The 19,961-nt window shown below is 38.1% G+C and overlaps 1 protein-coding gene across 1 annotated transcript in view; it reads left to right on the forward strand.

The window, feature by feature from the left end:
* The first annotated feature begins 1,453 nt into the window (after positions 1 to 1,453).
* Positions 1,454 to 19,961, forward strand: part of RAPH1 (Ras association (RalGDS/AF-6) and pleckstrin homology domains 1) — an 83,301-nt gene continuing 64,793 nt past the window's right edge. Inside the window, 1 exon segment of the mRNA XM_032480020.1 lies at positions 1,454 to 1,551. The gene's annotated coding sequence lies outside the window, so the exon portion shown is untranslated.

The following is a 19,961-nucleotide window of genomic DNA, read 5'->3' on the forward strand; positions in this document are numbered from 1 at the left end:
AGTTGGCTCAGAGCTATCTAAATGGAGGTTTTCATGGAAGTGAATATCTTCCCTGTGCAGTATCCCACAGCCTGGTCATGGCATTTGATGACAATAGGGCATTATGAAGTTTGGCACTCAGGTATGTCTAATCTCAACAAATCTGGTCATTAGGGAAATGGGGTGAGACACCACAGACAGGTTTGTATGCATTATCATTTATGAAAATATTTAAAGCATTTATTAATTTAAAAACATTTACTGTGTAAGGAACCATGCTAGACATTATGGAGGATATAAGGATGAACATACTATTGTATTACATTCATTAGGGATGATCATAACTTACTGAAATAATTATAATTAGTGGTAATGCATGATAAGTTCCCCAAGAAAGGAACAGAAGGCTACAAGAATTGGTCAGCAGCACCTTCTTCATTTGTAAAAGATAACATTATTCTACGCAAGAGTATTAAAGCACCTTCTAGACTTAAAATACAAAACTGCAGATATGTTTCTGAAGTACAGATCTCTCAAGTGTGAAGTGTAACTAGTAACTGTATTGTATGGCTCTAAATACCAGTTTGGAACAGATTGTGCAAAAGAGACCAAACCACTTCAAAGTCCTCAGGAATATCTGGAAGAAGGAATGTAACTAACCACACCAGGATTTGGCCCCAGGACAGAGAAATGAACACTCTGGTTCTTAGAAAGGGAGCCAGGATCTCAGAAATGTACAGTCAATTCTTCATCTGTGAAAATTCAAGATACAGATACTCCTACTTAGCAAGCAGATGGGAAGACATGAAAAAGGAATGTTAAGTGAAACTAATTCTAGGTCACACTCCTGATTTGTCAATTGTTTTAACGCTGTCAACAAACTTGCTTTGTATGTGGCCTGGCAAAACTGATTTAATTTTATATTTTTTTCCTGTTCTTTGATCAACTTTAGGAGGTCAAAATAAAGACATAAATTGAAATTTAAAAGTCTAAGTCAAGCCTGCATCAAAATAAACAGTATCTGAGTATTTCAGAACTTGGTGATGAGGAAAAATGGCAATACATTGCTCCCAAACAATTTCAGTAAGGGGGAGAGGGTGACAGAAATGAAGAACGCAAGATAAGCAAATTTCACAGTTACAAAGTTATCAAAGATAATTGAAATGTGCAATTTCTAAAAGCTTCCTATCATAGTGCATGAAACTGCAGAGAGAGTTGTTGGCCAAAATGGGATTTCCTAAAAAAGGCCTCATAAACTGCAAGGACAGCGGTCCTGCAAGTGCCTAAGACCACACCTGATGGGCTGCTGGAGTCTGAATACTCCAGCTGGAAGGTGCATGCACACAGGTCCTCGACAGACGTGCTCAACGTTTCAGTGTGTCCCAGGGCCCCGGGACAGAGGCCGCTGGGCCTGCTTCCAAGGACAGGAGAGCAGGGGTGGGACAGCGCCGGAATTTTCCTCCCTCACTCATTCATTCTCTGATTCACTGGTTCCTGGAGGCGGTTCACTGGGACGCGCGGAGGAGAGGCGGGGCGCGGGCGGCCCCGGCTGGGTGCGGTCCGGCGCCTGAGGTGGGTGAGCAGGGCGGGCCAAGGGGCGCGGGCCGGGGGCGCGGGTGGGCGGGCGGGCGGACGCCCGGGAGGGGCGGGCTCGGCTGCCTGAGCCGGAAGTGAGTGGCTGGCGACGGGCGGGGTGGAGGGGAGCGGGCGGCCGGGCGAGAGTCGGTCCGCCGGTCAGCCGCCCGGCCCTCAGCCCCGCCTTCTGCGTCTCGGCCGGACGCGGCCGAACTCGGATCCGCCGCGCCCGCCGCGCGCTCCGCCCCGCCCCCGCCGCCGCCGCCGCCGCCGCCGCCCGGTCGGTCAGTCAGTCAGTCACGGAGCGCGCGGCGCGGGAGCTGCGGGCGCTCGCGGCGTCTCCCGGGAAGGAGCGCCGCGCCTGGGGAAGAGGAGGAGGAGGCGGCGGCGGCGGCTGGACGAGCGCGAGCGGCTGCCGCCCAGCCCGCGGCCGCTCCGGTAGGCGGACCCGCCGGAGGACCGAGCCGCTGCCGCGGTGAGTGCTCAGCCTCGCCCTCGGGGTCGGCCGAAGGAGCCGGTCGGGCGCGGGGCTGTGGAGCGTTGCCTCGCTCCCGCCTCCATTTTCCCGGCGCCCGGCCCCGCCATCCAGGCGCGGTGCGGGCGGGCGGCCGAGCCTGGGGCGGGGTCGCGGCCGGGGCCGGGGCGGGTTGGACCTCGCCCGGCTGGCGGCCGTCCGTGGGTGGGGGTCGGCGGGGCCTGGGCTGCACCCTGCGCCCATGGGGGTCGCGACGGAGGGAGACAATGAGATGCAGGGCCGCCTGGGGAGGGTGCGGTTGGGCTTCTCCCACCCGGCACCGGGGGCTGGTGGCCCGGGACCGCGGGGAGGAGAGGACTCTTCCCCCTGCTAGCCGCAGAAACCAGTGATTCGGTATCTGGGGTTCCTCGGGTTTCGGTGTCCCCCATCTTTCCTAAATGAGTTCAGTGCAGAGATTTAGAAAGGCGGGGCACCTTCTGTGTCTTCTAATTAAGCAGGCTCAGTTATTGCTCCATTGCTTTTGAGCCCCATCTCGTCTTTCTGTGTGTGCATTCCCGCCGGAAATCCAAACCGCAATTCATTGAAGGGGGGGGCCGGGGGCTGGGGAGGCAGTGTAACAGTATTGGGATGTCTTCGTTTTAAGACGGGTTGAAAGATGTGGTTTTCTTATTCAGACAGCGTCTTAGGGTGTCCCCAGTGTAAGCTGGAAACCGCGTAAGTCATTGCTTATAAGCATGAAGACGTGGCTTAGTATGACATAAGAGCTTTTGGGAAGGGTCTAAGCGTTACATCAAATGTGACTTGTTTGTGTGCATTTCTTATATTCTTTGGAAAGAGCACTTGGGGAAATCTGAGAGAATTGAAAGGTTCTTCACTTAGCCTACCAATGAGGGTTGATGTTGTCTGCAGCATTTCTCTTGGAAAAATGTGGAGAGCTGACTCTATGTAAAGTCCGCTGTAAAGGAAGAGTAAAGGTAACGGGCTAGGGGTGGGGCATGATCGGGTTATTAAAAGAGTGGTAGTGAGTCCATAGGAATATTACATTTAAGAAGCATTTTTGGAATACCTACTATCTGTTAGTCTGAGTGGGTGACACAGAGTGAACAAGACTGCAACCATATAGTGGTGGAAAGAGCTCTTTGAAGCCAGGGACGCCAGCGTTCCATAAGCACTGGAATTGGCTGGCAATTGAACTTTCAACAATATGGTTCTCTATCAGTAAAATGGGAATAACACCACCTGCTTACCTCCGGTGACTGTTGTCAGGCAGATTAAATTAGATAATGTATGCAGAATGCCTAGCACCTTGACCGGCATCCAGGTGTTTAAGTAATGTTAATTCCTTTCCTCCCTAGCCTGCTGCCCCCGGGATTTTCTTGGGGGAGGGTGGGGGAAGAACTGGACGTAGGTAATTGTAATGCAATGCATTATATAATAAAAATGTTGAAGTAGAGGTGCAAGATAGGGAAGTGAAGAGGAGGGGGATAATTCTAAATTGGGAACACTTGGGGGAAAATCATGGACGCTGCGGCATTTAAGTGGAACCTTTAAGGATGGGTAGGATTTCAGCTGATATAGATGGGGAGGGGGAGGGCATTCCTAATAGAGGTGGTGCTATCCTTTGAGAGGAATTGAGAGGAAGAGCAGTGGGGGAAGGGCAAAATTAGAGACGCTCAGAAGCTTTTTAGCTCTTGTTGAATCTGACCTTCAAAGATTGTCTCTGTTATTTTGCTTTCTCTGTTGTGAATTTCCCAGAAACCAGATCTAGAATATTCAAGTAAGTACAGAAATGTCTACAAAGCTTAATACATGATTTTTTGGATGAGACATTTTGTGTTATTTGGACTGCTGCTGTCTTCTGTTTGAATTTAATAAAGAACTATTTGTAGATACTTCCCTGTGATGAATATTAGCTCTATTGCTGTAAAAAAGCCCCTGATTTTTCAGAGTCGGAGGTCTCACTAAGATTATATAGTGAGTATAGTGAATAACTGGCTGAAAGAAGTGGAGTAGTGGGCACGTACTGGGTATGCCTCAAACTCTTAATCAGTATCATTTGTTTTCACAAATATTTTAACACTTCATTTTCAGAAGATGTGTTTTAAACCATTGTCTTTGAAGATAATTAAAATGGATTTTCTTTTGGTTTTACTACCTTTTGGTTCCCACCCCATGCGTAATTATTTATTAGATTAGCATGGTGGATGACTCACACTATTCATAGATATTTGGACACACATTATAAAATCTTATGGCTTTACCTTGGTTCTGAAGTAGTTGAATGTCAGCATTAGTATTGTTAACCTCAAACCCTTATTTTAGGAAAATTAATATTAGACAAGATAGGTGACCTCAAGCAAATCACATTATCTTGGACTCTCAATTCCTTTAGCTATAAAATGAGAAGTTTGGGTTAAATCATTGGTTTTCTGTCTGTGTTTTACTGAACTCTATAATTTTGAGGAGGACCTTCAGAGGTTCTGCAGATGTTTGACTTAAATCTCATTAAAAACGTGTTGTAAACCCATTATAATGAAAAGCGACTACTCTATGACACGCACCATTTTAAGTGCTTTATATCTATTAACTTAAAACTTCATGTTTGCTATTATCCTGTGGTATAGATTCTGTTAATATCTGAGAAAACGGGCACAGACTACAGAGCCATAAAGTGGCAGAGCTGAGATTGAAAATAGGCAGCTTAACTCTTAAGTTTGTGAACTACATTCCTATATTGCCACTGTCATAAATAATACACTCAGTTTTTATCATAGTAAAATATACAACATAAAATTGATCATTTTAACCACTTTTAAATGTACATTTCAGTGGTATTAAATGCATTCACATAGTTGTGCAGCCATCATCACTGTCTATCTCTAGAACTTTTTCATTATCCCAAACTGAAACTACCCATTGAACAATAATTCCACACCCTCTTTCCCTCTGGCCCCTGGAAACCACTTTTCTACTTTGTCTCTGTAATTTTGAGTACTCTAGGTACTTCGTATAAATGAGATCATGCAATATTTGTTTTTGTTTTGTATCTGGTTTATTTCACTTAGCATAATGTCTTCAAGGTTATTCCATGTTGTAGCATGAATCAGAATTTTATTCCTTTTTAAGGCTGCGTAATAATTCCATTGGATGTATAGACCACATTTTGTTTATTCATCTGTAGATGGACATTTGGTTGTTTCTACCTTTTGGCTGTTGTAATACTGCTCTGGATGTTGGTATACACATATCTGTTCAAGTCCCTGCTTTCAATTCTTTTGGGTATATACCCAGAAGTGGAATTGCCAGATCATGTGGTAATTCTATGTTGGATTTTGTGGGAAGTATCACACTGTTTTCTATAGTAGCTGTAGCATTTTGCATTTCTACCAGGGCAAGGGTTTCAGTTTCTCCAAATCCTCACCTCTACACTTGTCACTTTCTGTATTTTTGGTAACAGCCATCCTGATGAATATGAAGTGTTATCTCATTGTGATTTTGATTTGTGTTTTCTAATGATTAGTGATGTCAAGCATCTTTTCATGTGATTATTGGCCATTTGTGTATCTTCTTTGTAGAAATGTCTATTCAGATCCTTTGCCAGTTTTAAAAATTGGTTTGTTTTGTTGTTGTAGGAATTTTTTGTATGCTCTAGATATTAATCTCATAAAAGATTTACAAATATTTTCTCTTATTCGTGGGTTGCCTTTTTACTCTGTTGATAGTGTCATTTGATGTATAAAGTTTCTCATTTTAATGACGTCCACTTCATCTTTTTTTTCTGTTGTTGCCTGGACTTTTGGTGTCCAGGAAGTCGTTGTCAAATCCAATGTCGTGAAGCTCTTCCTCTGTGTTTTCTTCTAAGAGTTTTATAGTTTTAGCTATCATGGTTAGGTCTTTGATACATTCTGAGTTAGTTATCTGCGTGTGGTTTTAGGTAAGGGTCCAACTTCATCCTTTTACTTGAGGATATCCAGTTTTTCTAGCGCCATTTGTTAAAAAGACTGCCCTTTCCTCAGTGAATGGTCTTGGCATGCTTGGTACATATATATACTTTTATCACATTGAAATCCATTGTGCTACATGGTTATACCTGGTTCATTTGTGTGTGGGGGTTGGGGAAAGCATTCCTTAGAATAAAGCTTCTTTGACTATCTACTTATTTGTGAATTTTAAGTAGGTAAGGAAAGTTGTAGTTTGTAGTACATTTTTTAAAAATTCAGTCTTGTGCATGTCTATTCATATAGAATTGTCTAAACAATGCATTATTATGGTACATAAGCTGCGTTTGGTTGAATGACAGGCAGGACCCAAGCCCATTTCTTTGGGGGTGTACTCATCCTGTGTAAGTCATTTGTTTAGTAACAAATGGACATATAACACTAAGTCCTGATGTATTATAGATGTTTTCATAGCTCATTGCAAGTTTTCATTTTTTCTTATTTGCTTAATAAGCAGTTTTTAGATATTGTTGCTTACTCATTTTGAAAGAAAAAAAAGTTCTTGAATCGATTTAATTGAAGCATATCCTGAGACTGCAAAGTGAACCATTAAAGGCAAAACAAAACAAAAGCTGCTACCTACTTACAGCTACTTATCTGAATGAAATAAAAACAAAATTTTACAGAAATAAATGGATTGCTTAGGTGTCCAGACTATAACTAACATCTCGAACACTCAATTTGTAATAAATTATAATGTATTTGAATATAAAGTGGTATTAGCAATGCTTTTGCAGTTATATATGGCCTGCTGTATAAGATTTCTTCTGAAAAAGTTTTGTTGTGAAATATTAGAAAACCCCCAGATTATATGATGTCCAAGCTTCATTTCATGCTCTTACCACTGTTATTTTAAGATAAAATATTTATCACACTTTGGGGCAGATGTCTTAAGATACATCACTCATAACATACTTTTTTCAAAGTCAACTTATATGTTCTGCTGTTAATAAAATGTGTATTATTACTCTGCTTTGGGCAGAGCTACGCATAATGGAGAAGTCAAAGGGATAGGTACTCTCCCCTCCAAAATAGAGAGGATACACAGTTTAAATGCAGGATACAGGGAATCAGAAGAGAATGTATTTAAGAGTGCAGAGTCTAAAAAGCAGCAGAAGGGACTGGGATTTGAAAATGGGTGAATGTTTAAGGTTTGGAAAAGAAGAGACAAGTCATCCCTTTAGATGAGAAGAAAAGCAAGATTGGATGGCCCATAACTGATAGCGTATCATTGTGTAACACTTAAAATGTAAGCCCCCTGGTGAAGAATGGTGAAATCTGGAGAAAATTAGAACTGTAAACGTATTAAACAGAATTGCAGTAAGTAGTACAATTTTCTAGTTGTACTTAAAAATTGAATGCTTTTTTAGGAATTATTTTTAGAATGATCTCACTAAGCTTGATATGTGAAGAAAAGTGTTAGCTAAGTCAGTACAGCAAAATAATAATGTGACTTGAAAATACAATATATTCTTGATGTATCCCAGGTTGTACATGCCTCTATCCATGGTTCCAAGCATGATTTATTTTCCCTAATTTTTCTAGTCAGAGTTCCATTCATCCTTTGAGACCCGGTTCAAGTGCCACACACCTTTATGAAGTTGTTTGATGCCAAGTAGAATTCATTTCTTTCTTCTTCATTTCTCTAGACCTTACTTGATTTGCCCTATATTGTAGATAATTGTGTACTGTCTTAAATCCCCTCTGAGTTTTGGAGTACTGGATCTAGTTTTACTCATCTGAAATGCCTGTCAGTCCCTTAAATATAATAGAAATACAATAAAAAAAAAAAAAGTTTTAATGAAAGCCATTATTTGAAGAATTCTTTGTAGTTGGTGTTACATCTCCTGAAAGGATCCACAAAAATCTAATAATGTTTATTTTATTTATAAAGGATAATTCTTTCTCTGCTTATTTGGTTTATTTTATAGTGTAACAAATGACTTTAGAGACTTGTGAAGGGAATCAGTGATGTTAGTAATGGCTTAAAAACCTTTTTGTTTACCCTTAGTTTTTAAAATAAATATATATATATTTTAAAGCAAGAGTAATGAATATGGTGCATTATGTTTCAAAAATCTTGGTTTTACCGCTTCGTAATATAGAAATTCCAAAGTCTGGTTCTTAAATCTGTTTATTTTGGTACTTGGTTTTAATGCTTGTCTTAGCTAAAAGACAGCTCATATAGGGACATACGCCCAAAAAGATAAGTGCCTCTTTGGCTCTACTTCCTAAATGGAGATAACTCATTGTTTAATTTTTGTCCATCAATTGTGCATATTTGGTCAGCAAAGTTTGCTCTTCCTGTGCAAACCAGTGTGAGAATTTGCATTTATATGTTTTTAATAAACGTATTCAAAATCCACAGGAACTCTATGTATGGAAGGCATTTAAAGAGTTAGAAAATGATTCTTCTGTTTTTAGAGTGTGCAGGCACTAGTATTTCAAGATGACACACATAGTTTTCTTTGGGAATACAGTTACTTTCTTAATAAGTTTTTAAATGCTTCATTTACCGTTAAGGTATGCATAGACTATGTTTTTGTTTTTAAAAAGAACTGCTAGGGGGTATACTTCTAACAGTCACTTATTACAGACAGTCAGCAAATTCAGACTTTTTTGGTAAAAGATAAATGCTTAACTTATCTTTAAATTTGACAGCTCTTTTAAAATACTTTGCCTTGAGACAACCAATACACTTGTTTGGTATAAAATCTTATGGTCACTTCTTATACCACATCAGTAACATCTGTAACACTTGGTGCCCTTTCTGCTTCAGCTTCTCTTTTGCTGCAGTCGTTGCTTTTGAGATTAAACCTTACTTCCCCAGCCCCAATTTTCTTTTGTTGAGGTCAAAGCAGCTGCTTCATGAAGGATTATATACTACAGATTTTCCATAAAATACTGTTTCTGTTAAGGAAATCGTTTACTGTAAGAATATATCTTCCCTGGAACAACAGTCTCTTGTAGCAGTTTACAAAAAGGTGCGTTCTTTATTTCATTTTTGAAGAAGAATCTACCAAATACTATCAATACTCTTCCCTCAAAATATGTAGAATCACTTAGTACCAGAATACTTAGGTTACATATATGACGTGTGGCTGCTGATAGGTGGCCATAACGAAGAGGCTGGTGTCATTTTGTATGTTAAGGATACACATATATTGTATCACATTGTATTAAATAATACTTAGAATACATATGTGTATTAAGATAAAGACTAAGTGTAAATAGAACTCCTCATACATGTTCTTCGTATACCCCAAAGGATCATTACTCATTCTTCATGGGTTATAATCACTTCCATTTTGGAAACCCCTATAGTGTCTTGTTAAATTAGTATTGTTAATAATGAGCCTTTCATAATATTAAGTTCCATTTTATAGTGTATAATATGAAGCCATCTTAAAAATAAAGCACTTGGGACAGGACATTCTGATTTTCTTACTAATTGTAAAGAAATGTTTGTGGAAGAAAGATAAATTTCAACAATATAAGACCTTAATGAAACTTATTCTTCATCAAAATTGAAATTATTGTCTTATTTAGAAGCTTAAATTTGAATTTCGCATTATACTTTCAGGAATTATTCAAGGTGAATTAAAAGTACCCATTTAAAATTTAATTTAGTAATACAGTAGTGTTGATAGCCTTACAGCTTTTCCATGTCCATACTGAGCATTTTCCCCTCGACATCCCTAGCAAGATAGAATATTTCCATGATTCTATCCTTTACTTTGCCTCTCCTCTCCTTCTGGAACTACAACCACAGTTGCTTCACCACAGGTACATTTTGCCTGTTCTAGAACTTTGTATTAGTTGAATCATACGTATACTCTCCTTTGTCTCTGACTTCTTGCACTCAGCATGATGTTTTTAGATCCATCCATGTTATTGAATGTATCAGTAGTTTGTTTCTTTTTATTGTGAAGTAATATTCAATTGTACAAATATGTGAATATACCATAGATTGTTTATCCAGTTAACTGTTGATGGTCATCTGGGCTGTTTCCAGTTTGGGACTGTTAGTGAAAAAAACTGCCATAAATATTTTTGTACAAGTCTTTTTGTAGACAAATATTTCATTTCTCTTGGATAAAGGAGTAGAATTGCTAGGTCATAAGTAGATGGTGTTCTTCCTTTTAAAGACTTGTATTGAAGAACAATATACATTAGGAAAGCACACATATCATTAAGCGTACACTTCTACAACCTGAATACTCCTATATAACCAGAACACAGAAGAAAAAGAAAAGTACCAGCGTGCCAGAACCCCACCTCATATTTGCTTCTCTATACCCCTGCCCTGTCATGGGGAGCCACTGCCTTGACTCCTGACTCTGCTTTAAAGTATTTTGGTTTGCTTATTTCTTTAAAAATTTTTTTCTACTTATTGAGATATAATTTCTGCACACATTAAAGATAAATAATAAACTGCACACATTAAAGGATACAGTTTGGTAAGTTTTCGTACACCTGTGAAGCCATCACTGCAGTCAAGATCGGTAACATTTTCTCATCCCCCAGTTTCCTTCCACCCCTTTGCCAGTCTTCCTGCTGTCTACCGCTGTCTCTGAGCAGCCTGTCACCATAGATTAGATTGAATTTTCTAGAATTTTATGTATGAAATCATACAGTGTTCTCTGTTACTCCTCTTTCTCTAGTCTGGCTTATTTTTATACAGAATGATGATATTTAGATTGTTCTATATTGTTGGTTGGATTAGTTCCTTTTTATTACTAAATGTATTACGTTATATGTATATACCATATTTTGTTTATCCATTTTCCTATCCATAGATATTTGGGCTGTTTTCATTTCTGGCTTTTATAAATAAAGCCACTATGACGTTTTGTACAAATGGATACCGATATATGTACACATATATCTTCATGAATATATGTTTTTATTCCTCTTGGATAAATACCTGTGAGGACATGCTGGGTTAATTTTTTAAGAAACTGGCAAACTTTTCCAAACTTGTATTACTTTATATGTCCATTTGATAACCTTATCTAATGCATAAATGAAGGGACCATCTATTCTCATGTGACAGTGCTACAAACAGAGGATGCTAAAACAGATAATCTCTAGGAACATTAAAGCAGAATTTTACAGTTGTATAGTTATTGGCATAATTCTTTTGGCTTGTATAGTTGTCGATATTCATATTTAAGGAGGCTTATCTTTATTAACATAATCTGGTATTTTTAGAATGAGAAGTAAGACTGAATCTTACCAGTTTAATTGGGGCATAAGTTCTTACCAGAGGATTTTGAGTTTGCATTTTGTAGTTTGACTTTTCTTCTCTCTTTCATTAATAATACTAATGGAAATATGCAACCCTTAGGAATGTGTAAAGAAGAAAATAAAACACAATTCTACCACCCAGAAATGATTACAGTTAAAATTTTTGGTGTATTTTCTCATATATATGTGTTTGTGCCTGTTTATATAGCTCATTATTGTATGCATTATTTAGTTCTGCTTTCATTTAAATGCTTATATCAGTAGCATTTTCCCGGGCATTAAATGCTTTATGAATAATTTACAACATCTACATTATAATCCATGGTAGGCATAAAACACACTTGAATTTACTCAACTTTTCTTTTCTTGTGGGATATTTAGTTGCCTCTCCCCTCCCCCACCATGTGTGTGTGTAATATTTGGCTTTGATAAGCATATTGTTTACAATTGTATTTTGAATTTCTTTTTAAAGTTGTTTTAAATTTTGAAAAATTTTAAAACCAAAGTATAAAATATTATAGACATCTGCATGCTCATCCCCAGGAGTAATAAATTGTTTATTTTTGCTTCAAATAATTTGTTTAAGGAGAAGTAAAATCCTCCCCCAGGTAACTGTTTTGTTCTGGTGCATATGTTTTAATGCATTTTATACATATGTATCCATAAAATTTTACTTATTACTGTATGTGCTTTTGAATTTTGTATAAATGATATACTATGTTATCTTTTAAAATTTGCATTTTTTTACTCAACCGTATAGTTTGAAATTATTCATACTGGTTCTTATAGATCCAGTTCATTCTTTTTATCAGAATAAGCCAGTTTCTCCATTCTCTTTTTGAGGGATACTTAGTTAGGATGTCACAGTGAACATCCTTTTACATTTCTCCCCTTGCTTGTCTCTTGCATGCTCAGACACTTAGAAGTGATGTTACAGGATCATAAGGTATACAATCTCCAAAAGGCTCTCCAAAGTAGTGAGGATTATGTCCCTTTCAGCAGTGTTCTCATTGCTCCACATACCCCCCCACCCACTGGTTTTATCAGACTTTTTTTGCCAACTTGTTGAGTACGAAATGGATAATACTATTTTCTAGTACCTTTCTAGAAATACAGTTATTTTGATAAGGAGTACAAGGTTCTGTAGCATATTCAATTAAACTTTATCCATGGAAATTGTATTCTTTCAGATGTCCATTAAGAAGTGTTTTCTAACCACAAATTAAAACTTTTAAAGAGTTTTGAATGAAAGCATTGTCATTTATGTTTATTCACAGTGGATCATAATTGTTTTGTCTAAAGAAGTATATCTGTCCTGACAGTGAGACTGTTTGGAGAATTGCCTAAAATGCATTAACTCCTATATTGCGACATCTGTGTAGATAATTTAGATGATTATTTAGCTAATAGAACCTTTGACTGATTTTACTTCCTGTGAGCTGTTTTGGGGAACATGTATTTTTTTAATCATGTACAGTCAAGTAAAAATGTAATATCCAGTTACATATTTTTTTCATTTCAACAACTATTTGATGACTGCTTATAAGAGTAGAAATGATTTACTCTGGGAATGCTGAATATATCACTGTTACAAAACTTTTCTTTAACCCTCTCCCCCTACTGTGTATGTGTATAATGAAAAACATTTCCGATTTAAGATATTGTAACATGTACACACATTAATTTTTAAAGTAAAGAATATAAAATATGTACAAGTTCTATCCTCTTGTTAGAAATCGTAATGAAACTACCTGAGGGCAGGAACCATGTCTGTTCTTTAAACAGCTATATTCTCTTGTTTATCTGTACAGTGCCTGACTCATAGTATTTCATTAAGTATTTGTTGAGTGAATAGTGTTATTTCTTGTTAGGAAGTAGTAATCTTCTTAAGTGAAAAAAAACTATGCTCTTTTAATACAAATAAACACAGTTAATTCTGTGTGAACTTGGAATTCTGTCAGTATTTATTCTTAAATACTAATACTTAAGCTTTGATCTTTCTGGTTTTCTGAGAGAGAAGCATCCTAAAGTAGTAGTTTTTTTTTTATTATTATAGAGAAACTCAACTCTGGATCTATTTTTAAGTGAAAAAGAAAGCTTCACTTTTGATCCTAAGTTCACTGGGAGCACCTACGTATGATTTTGGTGTATTTAGCCTGTGGGTGTCCAGTTCCCTCTCCATGATTTCTGACTTGACTTCCTTATGGTCTCATCCCTCTCTGTCCCTGTGCCTTTGCCCCTAGTCCTTGAAGGCATAAAACTCTTTCCTTTATGAGCCAAAGGATCTCATAAATTTAGTGACTTTATTGACAATTTGAAGGTTTACAAGGGAGAAATCACATATGTACAGCCTTTTACTGTTTTACAGCCTCTGCCCCTCATTTGTGACTACTTTTCCTAGCCAGCGCTTCAGACCTACCACCGTTTTCATCCTGTAGAGCTTTCCCGGAACTTAAGCCTAGTCCCCAACTCTCAGTGTAGTTTTCACGAGGAGTAGCACTGTGTTGTGTTGTCGAATGCTATGTAATGGGTCACTCCAGAACTTAATGGCTAAAGACAGCAGCAATCATTTTATTATTATCTCAAACAGGTCTGGGGGTTGGCCAGGCTTAGATGGTTCTTGCTTGGAGTGTCTCATACAGTTGCAGTTAGGGGCAACTGGAGCTGGAGTCATCTCAGAGGATTTCTCCTCACTTACCTGTCTGGTAGTTGATGTTGGTTATTGGCTGGGACTTCAGCTGGGGGTGTGGACTGGTTTCTACACTTTGCCTCCTTAGGTGACCTAGGCTTCCTCACAGCATAATGTTTGGGTTCCATTAACAGCTTTCTAAGAGAGACAGATGGAAGCTGTTAGGACTTTTGATGATCTAGTCCCAGAAGTCACTCAGCATCATCCTCCGTAGTTACAGGTCCCCTCAGATTCCAGGGGAAGGAACATAGACTATACCTTCCAATAGGAGGGAAGAGTCTTAAGGCAGATAGTTGTGAGAGGAGCATGAGACTGGGAATATTGTTGCAGTCATGTTGGAAAAGACCACCTATCTTGCCATAACAGGTAGGTTTATTAATCCCCAGCTGAAATTCTGGTGAACAAAATTTTATCCATCTTCTTTTATCTGAAAAAAAATTTTATTACACATGGTGAGGAAGTTATAGATGTTCAAATGCCACTGTCTTTAAGAATGAAGGTTAAAAAGTAGTCCTTAATCCTGTTCTCACTGTTCTTGAAGCTTTTAAAATACACAACTATGCAGACTCCAACCCAGTCTCCCACTAATTAGAATGTACTGGATGGACCTCAGACATATATTTTAAAAGCTTTATGGTAACTGTTGAAGAGGTTTCAAGCCTTCTACCTGTACTCCACATGCATTAATCACCACCACCTTCCTGTTGATTCACTAACATTTTGAAACTTCCCTCCTCTCTTTGTATTCAAAATATATGATATCAATAGAAAACAATGGTAGTCTATACTAGAGTACTAAATAGTGCCATATGACAGTAAGTAAAAAAACCCCTGAGATTTAAAAGAACCTACATGCTGTAGTCATTAGGGTAGTTTCATGGAGAAAGTGAACTTAGATTGGATCTTGAAAAATATATGAAGCTTAGATATGTTTTGTATTGATGGGAAATTCTTCACAATTGGTTGTGAACATTATGTTTACTCATTAACCATTATGTTTACTCATTTAAACAGATACCTTGGAGGTATTCAGATGAATCATTTTGCTCTCAAATGTGGAAATAAAATGCAAGGGATTTTCATATAGTTTTCATGTAGTTGATGTTTCTATTTTAGTTATCTTTTTCAGACATGGCTTAACAAAGTCAAAGGTATTCCTCCCTGTGACAGCCTCTGAAAGACTACTTTAGCAGTGTATCATTTATCTCTATGTCTAATTATTAAATCTGATCTTAAGTAAATCTGATGGTGTTTAAGTCCTTTTAAATGTTTTCATCAACCACCGTCTCAAATAAAGAAGTGAAGAAAGCATCATTGATAGAAGTTGGGTCACAATGAAAATAGCCCTCAATAGAGTTACCTGTGCACTAGGCACTGGGCTGAGTCTTTTATGTAGATCATTTCATGTATGCTTCACCATAATGATGTGAGGTGATTTTTACAAATGAGAAAAGAGGTTTAGAGGATTTAAGAGGGCTGGAACAAGTTCATGGATCTATTCCTTGTTTGAATCAGGTAATCTAATAACTAGAGAGCCCCAGCTTTTAATCAAATGAAGTTCATTTCCTTCAACTGGGAATGCATACTAAATAGTGATGGAAGAGGAGACAGGCTTACCATCTGTGGAATGATAAATTGCAACCAAGAATGTCTTCTTTTTTGTGTACTGTGACTATGAAGCCAGTCATGTGAACCCTTTAGCTATGATCAAAAACAGGGCACCAAACAACACTACCTGTTTTTAGATTTGGCCAATTTGGCAAGATGAGAATCATTGATATTTTGAAAACCCCCTTCTTTTTTACCGAACATGCTGTCTAACCAAAACTTATAATGGTTAGGCATTGTTACTGGTTTATTTAAGGTTGTAAGAAGGTTTGTGAAGTTACTAGTTTTTATTTTTAATTTTAAAATGAATTTTAATTAAATTTTAATTTTTTAAATTGTATTTAGAGGTTAATGAACAGGTAGACTATAAAATATTTTTAATCTTTCCTCTTTCTGAGACTTTCTTTGAACTTTGGTTTCCTCATTATAGTAAGATGCTTTCCTGCTTCTTCAAACTAGAGCAGTGTACTCCCAGACCCCTAGGGTGAGTCTGCCTGTGTGCAGGGGGTTAGAGGGATTGGGAATGCAAAGCCACAGAGTAGATGTGACCATTATCCTGGAGCTCTAAATTTACTCGATGATAGGCAGTTTTAAACATCTTTTCTATTTAACTTATGGAGTAGAATGTGAAAGTAATGTGGATTTTTAAGATAGTTGAATTCAAAATAAATTTTAGGCATGCAGCAAGCCCACCCTAGGGATATTATTTATTCTCTCACTGGTTGCCATTTTTTGTGCTACCTGGAATCCGTATTTTGTTGTACAGCAAGTCAAATTTATTTCTTTCTTGTAACCATTGTAACAAATGAATAGACTGAGAGGTAAAACTGAAACTCAGAAAAACCCTAAACGTATTAAATTAATGAGAAGTCAAGCACCCTGAAGAAATTTCTAGATTACCGCTGAGACCTGGTTTTTGCTGGGAATTCGGACTGCAGAGAAGGTGGAGGAGCTAGCTCCCGAAGCCTCTCTCTCCCCTGAAGTGGCATGCCTTAAAGAGTAACTGGCCACAGGTATTTTTCTTCTGGAATTAAGATTGGAGACAGAAGACTGATAAATTGGGATTTAGAGGGAAGTCGGTAATGAAAGAGTAGAACCTGAGTGGATTGGGAGGGGTGGGGAGAGACCGTTGGATTTTAACTAGTCCTTTCTTTTTTCTCCACATTAAGAAAATGAGGCCTAAGGATTTAAATGATTTACCCCATAGTTCCAGCAATTAGTGGCAGAATAACAATTTCCAGTCTTCTTACCCCTTGATAAGTCCTAGATGGCTTAGGCTGGGAATATCTTGCAGACTTTCCTTAAATGGATCACCCTTTCAGTGGTATTAGATAATGAAGGTCCTGTTCCTACTAATTCATCTTTAAGTCATAAAAATGAAAGATTTACATACTTGTGTTTTCTTGTCAACCAGAATTTGTGTTAAAATGTTAGATGATGTTTAGCATCTATTGTTTAAACATCTCACAGACTCATTCTGAAAATGTCAGTAATTTTATAGACTGTATCCTTTTTACCCAAAGAAAATCTTGGCCATCAGTGTTATCTCTTTCCATTTGTGACTGGTTAATGTCCCGAATAATGAGCCATCTCTGGTTGGTTTTCTGACTCCTGCCGTGATAAAATACTAAGATATGCAAAGATAGAGGAAGAACTGTATGTGGGATTTACTAGTAAAGTGATTTCTCCCCAGCCTTGAGTTTCTGTTGAGAATTCTGGTTAATTATAAACTTTTTTTTTTTATAGCAACTTTATGAATTTGGGGTTTTCATATGTAAGAATTTGGAGTAACTCCTTTGAGGGATACTGAGAGAGGGAAATAATGAAACAGAATGAAAAGAGAGTCTAAAGAGTTGGAGGTGTAAAGCAGGTTGCAGAACAGGATTATAGAGGTTTGGAAAGGAGAGATAAAGGAAGCTGAGAGAAGAGACGCATTGTGATAAATGTATTGATAAACTTCCTTATAAACTTCCAAAGAATTGAATAAATTATTTGCTTAAAACTAGTTTGAGGTAGGTTTCTGTCTCAGAGACCCTTACGAATAATCATTTGTTAATTTTTGCAAGAGAGTCATATTATAACACAGCTGTTGAATCAAATCATATCTCAAGAAACAGATAGCCTTGTGAAATAATATTCAAATATTCTGCTGAAACTAAAGTGCATTTTAGAATTTTTTCCTGAACAATTCCTCTACTAAAGGGAAATTAATTTTAAATGTATTGGCTCCTTTAAATTCATATTTACTGAGAGCCAGATAAATTAGCCACTTTCTATTTTTAAGAAATGCACCTTTAGCTTTGAGTCATCTTAAATTAGAAATGTTTAGCAGGAAAAAAGAAGTTGAAATTCAGATGGAGAATATGATTCTTTCATAGTTGCTGTGGGGTGAAAAATGAGAACCATATGGTCTCTTTCTAGAGCCTGCAACCTAGTTGGGTGTGGAGGGTGATAAGGCAAGTGCACACATAACCTCCACACAGTACCGAGCTTGTCAGTGGTCAGCGCCATAGAGAGGTGCAAAGTTCATGGGCCTCTCTGAGGAAGTAGTATGTAATTCTTCTTTTGTTTAATGAGAACAGCACTTAAATGTTGTTTTAGTTTTCTTTAAATTAAGGTATAATACACATACATAACATTCATTTTTTTTAAGTGTGAATTTCAGTGGATTTTAATTATTCACAACTAGTATGACTTCACCACTGTCTGATTCCAGAATAAACTTTTTAAAAATTAGCTGAGCTATGCCCTCTAGTTGTCAGGCCCTCCCACTCCCTACTGGTTTACATCAGGGAGCCTCTGGTACTTGTATTGGCCACCTGATCCCTGAAGGCTTTTAAGTTTCCAACCAGCCTTTAGGAGTTGTTTTTTTCTAGTTTCCTTAATCCTGGAAGCAACTATCAAAATTAGTGTGGTGGCGCAGGTGTGGGGCATACTGGCTGTTGTCCTGCTGAGCATCCTTTTCCCCACCTCTGTTCCCAGTCTGCCCTCTGACTCCTTCAAAAAGGGTCCCCACCTCGCCTGAACCCCCTTGTGAGGGATGACTTCTGTGGCCCTTGAGAGGGCTTCCTTAGAGTACAAGCCATACTCCCTTTCTTGGTTTACAAATCCTTACATGAATGATCTGGCTCCCTCTTCTTGTCAGACTAATCATTCTTTCTGTTTCATGACATACCAAACTTGTACCCTCTGCCTGGAATGCTTTTCTCTCTGATCTTTGCATGTCTGATTCCGTCTTGTCATTCATATCTCAGTTTAAATATCACTACCCAGAGAGGCCGAGAGGCCTTCCCTGGTCATCAAATCTAAAGGAGCTGATTGCTCACTTTCCACGCAACCCTAATTTAATTATCACCACAGTGTCACGGGTCTAATTTTGCTGTTGTTAATAATTCTCTCCCTTGACTGAAATGTTAAGTTCAGTGTTAGCGGCCCCTTATTTGTCACATGTATTAACTATATCCTGAGCTACAACAGTGTTTGGCACTTAGCATGTGCTTAATACGTATTTATTGAATAAATGTTGAGTGAAATGCTTGCTTTGAACTGCAGGTCTTGCTCTGGTTCATCTGGTGTGATTCTACCAGTTTCTGTCTTCCAGAAATTTGCCAAAATCTCAGGTCCTTAGCCATCTCCAGCTCTCACTGCCTTTATAGAGTTTATTCTCTTTCGTAATTGTTTATGGTCTTTTCAATGGAACGTTTGGGAGGGAGAGAAATATATTCTGTCACTCTTTTGACAGGTTGAGATGTTTTACTCAGGTTGAAAACATGAACAAAGGCCAAGTTAGGAAACATGGCTTGTTTTTAGAGAAGATTAAGTAGTTTAGGTTGATTGGAGGGTGGAAAATAAGGTTGAAAATTTAGGTTGAGGGCCATGTCAGAGAGGGTCTGAAATCATTTGATGAAAAGTTTGTACTTAATTCAGAATATCATGGGGAACCCTTGTGGGTGTTTGAGCAGAGTTGTGACATGAAAAGAGTTTTTAAGGAAGATTACTCTGACAGTGATGGATTAAAGAAGAGAGGTCAGTTAGGAAGTTACTAGAATAATCTGAAGATGATTCAGTGTGAATCTGAACCAAGGTAGTGGTCAACAAAATGAAAAGGAAGGCAATGAGTTAGAAAAATAGTTAAGCCTTCTGGTGTTGACACTGATGAATTGCCTATGATAATTACAGTTTAGCAAAGTGACGTTTATTTAGATGGATTGGTTGATTGCATGGGGAGCTGTATTGAATGTGTCTTCTATCAGTAGTGTGTTGTAAACGTCTTTCCTAGGAGTTTTACATTTATGAGATGAAACAGAAAGCAGACATCTCAGCTTTGTTGGGTGGGGGATATTTGGTCAGTTCTGGCACTTCATGTCTCTGGATGTTGGCAAGAGGT

This window comes from Camelus ferus, chromosome 5 (assembly GCF_009834535.1).
Source record: "Camelus ferus isolate YT-003-E chromosome 5, BCGSAC_Cfer_1.0, whole genome shotgun sequence".
In the NCBI taxonomy this organism is placed as follows: domain Eukaryota; kingdom Metazoa; phylum Chordata; class Mammalia; order Artiodactyla; family Camelidae; genus Camelus; species Camelus ferus.